Raw genomic sequence first — 8,717 nt, forward strand, 5'->3', positions numbered from 1 at the left:
CTTGTGGGCTGCCAGCCAGAAAAAGTGGTTGCCAGCCACTAAAACTGGCCGGTCGGCTAGTGCTACTGGTCGGTCGGCTAGTAAAACTGGTTGGTTAGCTAGTTGCTTCTCCAGGCTTCTGGTTTTGCTGCAACAGAGAACAACAGAGGCACAACAACGTATTTGCAAGACAATGTAGGCATTGCCACTCTCCCAATCATGTCTGAAGCTCAAAGGAGCGTGGCACTCTGCTCTCAAGCCACCAACCAAGCATTTTCAATGCATAGTGGCCAAGAACCAAGCTTATACCATGTTTACGAATGTACAAACAACACACAAAGAGCCTCCACCCTATCATGCTTGATCAAGGGTGTTAGCGACCAAGAAATGTGACACGTTTCATCGCTTCAAGTATGAAACGTTCCGTATTTCTTATGTTTGGATTAACGTCCGATCCAAACACATGTTATCTTGGTATGTTTTAGTTGACTTAATTCTTGTTTACACATTTTACATTACCAATCCATTCTTTAATTGGTTAAGTCGAATGTGCAAGTCCTCTAAGGAGAGGAGGTCAACCAAAAGAATAGTTTAAGGCATAGGAGAGACCATGCCATTGACTAGGAAGAACCCTCAAAAGAGGGTTAAAGCCATTTAATCATAAGTCTCAATCCCAAGCTCAAACACAATCTCAAGGCCAAACAACCCTGAAATGAAATGGAAGAATGAAGAAATGAGGGAGGTGGCAGATGTTTAGTGCTGAAATGGCATGCTAAAGACCTTAAAGCATGCAAGCAATGCAAACATGGCATGTTGAGGAAAAAAAACATCAAAGCTAGTAAAGAGCAATACACAAGAGGCATGCAATACATAGCACAAATGTCCAAACCAGCCCTGGACAGAGCTCAATTATGCCAAAATAATGGCCTAAACATGCTGAAATGGAAGCTCAAAATACTAGAACATGCACACATGTTGGCCTATAAGCAAGGCATAATTGTAGACACCCCATTTTTGACCGACCTTGAGACTCAGACGTCACCGATTGAGCACTTGGTGATATTGCGTAATGTGCTTGTTCAGAAGTTTCGGAGTTGCGGCCGTGAGCCCTGCCTCCGGACTCCCGAACCCTTTTCTGTGCCTTGTCTCGGTTTGCGAACCAGACTCGGTTTTCTTTGTTTCTTTTCCTGAGGGGAGGGAGAGGTCCTGTAGACCATCTCTCAATGTCCGTAGGCTACATTTGGTGGCCGTAGGCCATTTTTCCCATTTCGGAGTCCGGTTCCCGGTTTTCGGAGCCGTCAGGCCGTGTGCCTCGGTTCGGGACCGCTTAACCATCTCCTATTGCTCTGATTTTTGGCATACTTCCTATTTTCTCCCTTTTGAGGGACACTGGGGGCTGAGAAACCCACTTCGAGGTCGAATGCCACTTTCGGTGCTTAACAGCCCATTTTCGGGACCTCGAACTGCGTGTTTTGGCCCCGGAACATTCGTTTTGCAATGGTTTTCGTTCATTTTTGGCAGGTACCTCTGTTTTATCACAGGGAAGGTCACTGAAGGGTGGGAGGCCAGCAATTGTTGCAGCAACCAGTTATCTCTCCTCCGGAGCCTCCCGGCGCCCGTTTTCCCAACTTCCGGGCTAATGTTGAACACCTTGGAGTTAGTGTTGCCAACTTTCGACCACATATCTGTGATCTACACACTTGGGAGGACCCTAAAAGTTCATGGCCGGCCACTATTTTTGATCAATCGGCCACTTCTCCTAACCGAGACCTTTTCTTGAGGGAGCTTGACCCTTTTGGACCTTTTTTTTAGCTTCTCCAAGAAGCTTGACCTCTTTTAGCTTCTCCAAGAAGCTTGACCCCTTTTTTTAGCTTCTCCAAGAAGCTTGACCTTTTTGTTTAGCTTCTCCAAGAAGCTTGAACCTTTTGACCCCTTTTTAAAACTTCTCCAAGAAGCTTGACCCTTTTGAACCTTTTTGTTTAGCTTCTCCAAGAAGCTTGAACCTTTTGACCCTTTTGGCTAGCTTCTCCAAGAAGTTTGAACCTCTTGACCCTTTTTGCCTAGCTTCTCCAAGAAGCTTGGCCCTTTTGCTCCAAGCTTCTAAGAGAAGCTTGGCCCTTTTGGTCAAAGCTTCCAAGAGAAGCTTTGCCCCTTTGGTTTCTCTATATAAAGAGAACCTCTCCTCCCCTTTAGGAGGTTAGAAAATTGGTTCTTCAAGCCTCAAGAGACAAATCCTCCTCCATCTCTCTCATTTTCCTAAAAAGCTTCAAGTACTACACCACCATTTACACTACAACACCAAGCTCTACCACCACCACTCCATTCCAAGAGCAAGGAGAGGAATTCCAGAAGCTAAGAGGCAACAAAGTTGGCCCAAGAAGCAACAAAAGAATTGATCTTCAAGGGTAAGTCCACTTTCCCTCTTTTGAGCTCATTTTTTGCAACATTTCTTAGCCTTTCTTTCTTGTACATTTGAGCTCCGACCAAAACTGGAAAGATCATTATTTTGAGCTCATTTTCATGTCTCATTAAGGGCTCAACCCTGTTTGAGCCCTCCATGTTGCACTTGCTTCAATGTCCTCCTTAAATACCGTTTTCTTGCATGCTTTGGCAGCCCATTATGCTTCCATTTTTGGACGATTTGCAGGCCTAGAGATAGTCTTATTTTGACCTTCTTAACATGTTTCATTAAGGGTCTTTGGCCATTTGTGGAATATTTTGCATACCTCATGTTATAGCCTCTTTTGAGCCTTATTTTGCATTGCATTTCTAGCATGTTTTTATACTGTTTTGGCCATTTTACAGTTCTGGAAATATGCTTATTTTTGGTCCCTCTTCAATGTTGTAGAAGGGAATTTTTCAGTTTGGGCATTGTATATACCACTTGCCTCTTTGGCCATCTTTTGGCCCGTTTTCTTACATAAAAGCTTAGCCATATCTATGTTTGTTTTTGAGGATTTTACAGTTCTGTAAATGTGCATATTTTTGGCCCCTCTTCAATATTGTAGAAGGCCCCGAACCTGTTCGAGGACAGTAGCTATGAGTTACTTCTTAATCTCATGTTTATTCCCCATTTTTGCATGCTTGTTTTGCCCTGTTTTTGTCCACTGTTTGGCCATGCTATAAACTAGTAAAATGCTAATTTTGGGGCTGCCTTGCTTCTGTCTTTACATTCCATGTCCATATTGTGCACGCATTGCATAGCTATAGGCCATTTCGGGTGCCTAAATTCGTATTTCGGGACCATTTCCTTGCATTTCATGTCATTTCGCTTCATTTCGGGACTGTTTTCCCCCATGTTTTGTTGCTGAAATTCTGTTAGCATGCTTGCATATCATTTTTGCCATGTTTCATCACATTTTATCATTGCCTCGGTTTGTGTGCCCGTGTGCACGCATTTCGAGGCACCTCATTTTTATCCGCCGGCATCCTATGTGAGTGTGGCTGAGGCTCATTCATGTTGGTATAAGCCCATTTGTCATTTTCATGTCATTTCATCGCATTTTATCATTGCCTCGGTTTGCGTGCCCGTGTGCACGCATTTCGAGGCACCTCATTTTTATCCGCCGGCATCCTATGTGAGTGTGGCTGAGGCTCATTCATGTTGGTATAAGCCCATTTGTCATTTTCATGTCATTTCATCGCATTTTATCATCGCCTCGGTTTGCGTGCCCGTGTGCACGCATTTCGAGGCACCTCATTTTTATCCGCCGGCATCCTATGTGAGTGTGGCTGAGGCTCATTCATGTTGGTATAAGCCCATTTGTCATTTTCATGTCATTTCATCGCATTTTATCATTGCCTCGGTTTGCGTGCCCGTGTGCACGCATTTCGAGGCACCTCATTTTTATCCGCCGGCATCCTATGTGAGTGTGGCTGAGGCTCATTCATGTTGGTATAAGCCCATTTGTCATTTTCATGTCATTTCATCACATTTTATCATCGCCTCGATTTGCGTGCCCGTGTGTACGCATTTCGAGGCACTTCATTTTCATCAACCGGCATCTTATATGAGTGTGGCTGAGGCTCACTCATGTTGGTATGAGTCCATATCATGTTTTCATGTCATTTCATAGCATTCTGTCATTGCCTCGGTTCGCGTGCCCGTGTGCACGCATTTCGAGGCATCTCATTTTCATCACATCATATCACCGCCTCGGTTTGCGTGCCCGCGTGCACGCATTTCGAGACACATATCATCGCCTCGGTTTGCGTGCCCGCGTGCACGCATTTCGAGACACATATCATCGCCTCGGTTTGCGTGCCCGCGTGCACGCATTTCGAGGCATCTCATTTTCATAGCATTGTGTATGTTAGGATTGCATCTTAGTTGCATTTCATGCATATCATGCATATTGCATCGTGCTCGGAATAGGAGTTAGCCCGGGCGCGGGAAACGAGGTACATTTCGTACTCCGAGTGACGGAAAGTGTCTCAATTCCCCAGTCACCGACACTCCAGATTACCCATGATGGAGTTAGGTTTTAGCTGTAGTTTCATGTGCATTCATCCTATATTGAGTTGTGCATTTCGACTCCTCGGCCATCATGCCTCGGTATGCGTGATTGGTGGCACGAGGATCGAGACATGCATATATTTGTGCAAATACATTGCTATGCCCCTTTTCTGCTCTCTGTTGCAGCAAAACGAGGAATCAGCAACTTTTTGGAACTTGGCACGCATTTCAAGAACAGGTGTAAACAGAGGCTAATCGGGGCATTCCGGTGGATTTCCGCGCAAGACAATCCGGACATGCATCATCCATCAGAAGCAAGGCAGTCCCTGGCTTGCACGCCAGTTTTACTTGTTTTCTTAGTTAATTCATTAATTAATTAAGAATCTTGTAATATTTTCGGGACTGTAATATTTGGACTGTATTATTTATTTGGACCCTCCGAGTGAGGGCACAACTGTAATAAGTGTGGGTGAGTGTGATGTATGTCTTCCAACCCCACGTCTTTCTCCTTTTTATTTATCCGCTTTTGATGGTTAGATTAGGGCATATTTCAATTAGCATACAGTATGACAGCATGTTTGCATCATTCATCTGTATTGCATGCATCGGGCTCGGCGCATCATACTAACTGCATTGTACTTTCAATTCCAAATTGAATACATGGTAGTTATAGCATTCCATATGCCATCTTAGAATAACCGAGCCTGCTATAGTTGCATTTTGCATGTGTTGCATTAGGCATTTCTGTACACTTAGGATCATGCATGATTTCTAATATAGTTTCTATTTTGGCTTGGAGTACTCGGTGAGTTTTATGCTTTAGCATCCTTGCATGCGTGTGAGTGAATGCCATGATAGCATGCTTACCATGAGGCTATGTGCTTATATGATATAACTGCCTGAATGCCTGTGGGTGAAGGTCGGGTTATCTGAATTGGAGTAAATCATCAAATGTTTCAAGCCTACCTGCGGGTAGCAAAACCTCTTTCAAAAAAGGCAAACATGAAATGTTTTGTTCCAATTCGGGCGACCCGGTCTATACTTATATGCTGTGCGCATCACATAGTAACCTAGGCTAATAACCGGTATAAGAACTCACAACGTTTTCAAAATCGGATATCATGGTTAGTAGAGGCCGGTCTATGACCGGGCGAGCGGGGGTGCTCACGAAGTGACCTTCCCCAATCGTACCCAAGTTCCCGAGCCGAGGCAACTTTGGTGATGACGGACACGTGGCCTTTTGGCACCGAGTCAGGGTTTCCTAAATTTCCCAAAATAAAATATTTAGGTGGCGACTCTGTATCTGGCAAAGCAGTCCATGTTTGGCACTTCTTTCAAAAATCAGTTTTCCTAAAACGATTTGCCGGATTTGGACTCTTTGGTTCAGATTTAGAACCGTGACTGCGAAAGTCGAGTCCGAACTGTAGCGAGGTCCCCCCGCGGGCGTGCTACAATAATACACAACCCTCAAAAGCTATGAAGAAGTTAAGTATACGAGAGTGTGACTACACTATATGCACCGAAATTACATGCTAAATGGTGCCATACCATGTAAACATCACATGCATAACATGTTAAAGGCCTCAAAACTCAAAGCTAGTCAAGGCCCTTTACACTACAACCATACTAAGCAATGCTCAAATGACCTTGACCATTCAAAATAGACCTAGGGCCGGTCGAAACAGTAGCAAAAACATGCTAGACTTGCAGCATAGATGGCAAGAAAAATAAGCCCATGTATTGGCTCGCAAACAAGGCATGATGCTTAATTTCTCAAAAGCATTGAAAGAGTGATACATATGAGAGTATGACAGTGATATATGCTCTGAAATCACATATAAAATGTTTCCATATCAAGCAAACAACCCAAGCAAAGCAAGTTAGAGGACTCAAAACACAAAGCTATCAAAGCCTATCATGCTATAGCCATACAAAGCAAGACTCGAAGGGCCAAGACCACTCAAAACAGAGTTCAAGCATGGTAAAATATAAGCAAAAATATGCTGGAGTGTAGCCAAAATAAGCTAGAATAATAGGCTGAAGTAGCAAGCATGCAAAGCTAGTGAGCAAGGTTACACTACAAGTGTAAGAAGCATGCAAGAGGTGACTCAACCAGGCCAAAATAGAGTTACAACATACTGAAATAAGACCAAAAATGGGTTGAGATTAAGCCAACACATGCTAGAATAACAAGCTAACTCATTAGGCATGCAAGGCTAGTTAGCAAGATTACACTACAAGTATAAAGAGCAAGCAACCAATGATCAAACAAGCCAAAAACAGAGTTATGGTAGGTCTAAAAAGTCACAAAAAATGCTTGAACAAAGCCACAAAGAAGTTGAAACACATGCTTATTTAGTAGGCTACCAACACATGTAAGCAAGACAAGAGGAGAGGGGACCACCCCCTCCTATTTGGGACCTCAAAATCACATTTCCACCGCTGAAATTCCTCTGGAATTCAGTGGTTAAAAGGCCAAAAAGAGATAGTTTGAATAACCTTAAAAGGTGGTACAAAAGCTTAGCAAATAAGCAACCAAAGAGGGTAGACCACCCCTAACCCCAACAAGGACTCAAACCAACATTTTTAACACTTAAAAATAGAGCTTTTTGTAGTTAACAACCAAGCCTAAAACAGCATGCGAAGGTGGCTAATATGGTATACAAAAATAAGCTTAAAAAGGGAATATGCTCACCCTTGAAGCATAGCAGCAAGAGGACAACTTCTGAGCCAAAAACCAGCTTTAGGAGGCCCAAACAAGTCTTAAGGAATCTCAGCTCCAAGGTCAAGATGTTTGGCCAAGAGGGTTGTGTGCAAATATGTCAAGAACACTCACTTTCAAGCACTATAGAGTATAATATATATATATATAGAGAGAGAATTCTAGAGAGGGAGTCAAAATTTGCTTCCAAAATTTCTAAACCTCAAACAAGGGGGAGGGACCTCCCCCTATATAGGCAATTCAAGCAAAAGCTTGCTTGACAAGCTTAAAGCTTGTCTCCATCGCTCCATACACGTGTATGGAGGATAGCTTCAATGCCCAACAGCTGACTCAAAAGATCTAAAAATATTAGAAAAAGGAGAAAATTGGCTGCCAGCCAGTTCCAGTGGCTGACCGGCCACTTCAACTAGCTGACCGACCACTCCAACTAGCTGACAAGGAGAAAAAGTGGCTGGAAAATGCCAAAAGTGGCCGGCAGGGCCCCACTCTCCTTCAGCCAAGAGGCACCAAGGTTTGGCCTAAAAACAAGGCCAAAACATAGAGGGTTTAGAGGCTCAAAGACAAGGCGCTCGGTCGGGACCTTCGAGCACTCAAAACTAGCACAAACATGCGCAATCATCGAGTGCACAGACGATGACGTCTGAGTCTTAAGGTCGGTCAAAAATGGGGTGTCTACAATTGGCCCTATTTGACAGAACTCTGAAGTCATGAAATGATTGGAGTGAATGTCAAAGTCTAGAGACGACCCATTTTTGACAAGGCCGAAGACTTAGACAAACAGGCAAGATAACAAAAAGATGCGCCCGTAGGCAGTGGCAAAATGCAAATGGCATGCAGAATGTAGAACATAACTTATGCTTATGCAAAGAATGCTGTAATGAAGCATCTAGATGCAAATGTTATGCAAAGAAATGCTACAGCAAACTCGCACACAAACAAGTAAACACAAACCAAACCACATCTCATGCAGAAAGGATATAAGAAAATTATGCAATCTTAACTACAACTCATGCAGGAAAGACTAAAAGTGACTATCGGGAACACCCAAGGTCTCAAATGAAACACCTCCTAGCGTATCAAACATGAAAGGAGAAAGACTGTGCAAGAAAGAGCAGTCATCCAAACGCGTGTCAAACGCAAAAGGAGAAAGGCATCCAAACGCATGTCAAATGCGAGAGGAGAAAGGCATCCAAACGCATGTCAAATGCGAGAGGAGAAAGGCATCCAAACGCATGTCAAACACGAGAGGAGAAAGGCATCCAAACGCGTGTCAAACGCGGGAGGAGAAAGGCATCCAAACGCATGTCAAATGCGAGAGGAGAAAGGCATCCAAACGCATGTCAAATGCGAGAGGAGAAAGGCATCCAAACGCATGTCAATCACGAGAGGAGAAAGGCATCCAAACGCGTGTCAAACGCGGGAGGAGAAAGGCATCCAAATGTGTGTCAAACGCAGGAGGAGAAAGGCATCCAAATGTGTGTCAAACGTGAGAGGAGAAAGGCATCCAAACGCGTGTCAAACGAGAGAGGAGAAAGGCAACCAAACGCATGTCCAATGCTA

General features: G+C 43.9%; 1 long non-coding RNA gene across 1 annotated transcript; it reads left to right on the plus strand.

The window, feature by feature from the left end:
• Positions 1–2,137: 2,137 nt before the first annotated feature.
• On the plus strand, positions 2,138–4,944 carry LOC145803206 (uncharacterized). Its single transcript, XR_014345329.1, has 2 exons — positions 2,138–2,384; positions 4,622–4,944. It is a non-coding gene; the product is annotated as an uncharacterized LOC145803206 (long non-coding RNA).
• The last annotated feature ends 3,773 nt before the right edge of the window (positions 4,945–8,717 follow it).

Source organism: Camellia sinensis, chromosome 11 (genome assembly GCF_055761805.1).
Source record: "Camellia sinensis isolate YWXY chromosome 11, ASM5576180v1, whole genome shotgun sequence".
NCBI lineage: Eukaryota > Viridiplantae > Streptophyta > Magnoliopsida > Ericales > Theaceae > Camellia > Camellia sinensis.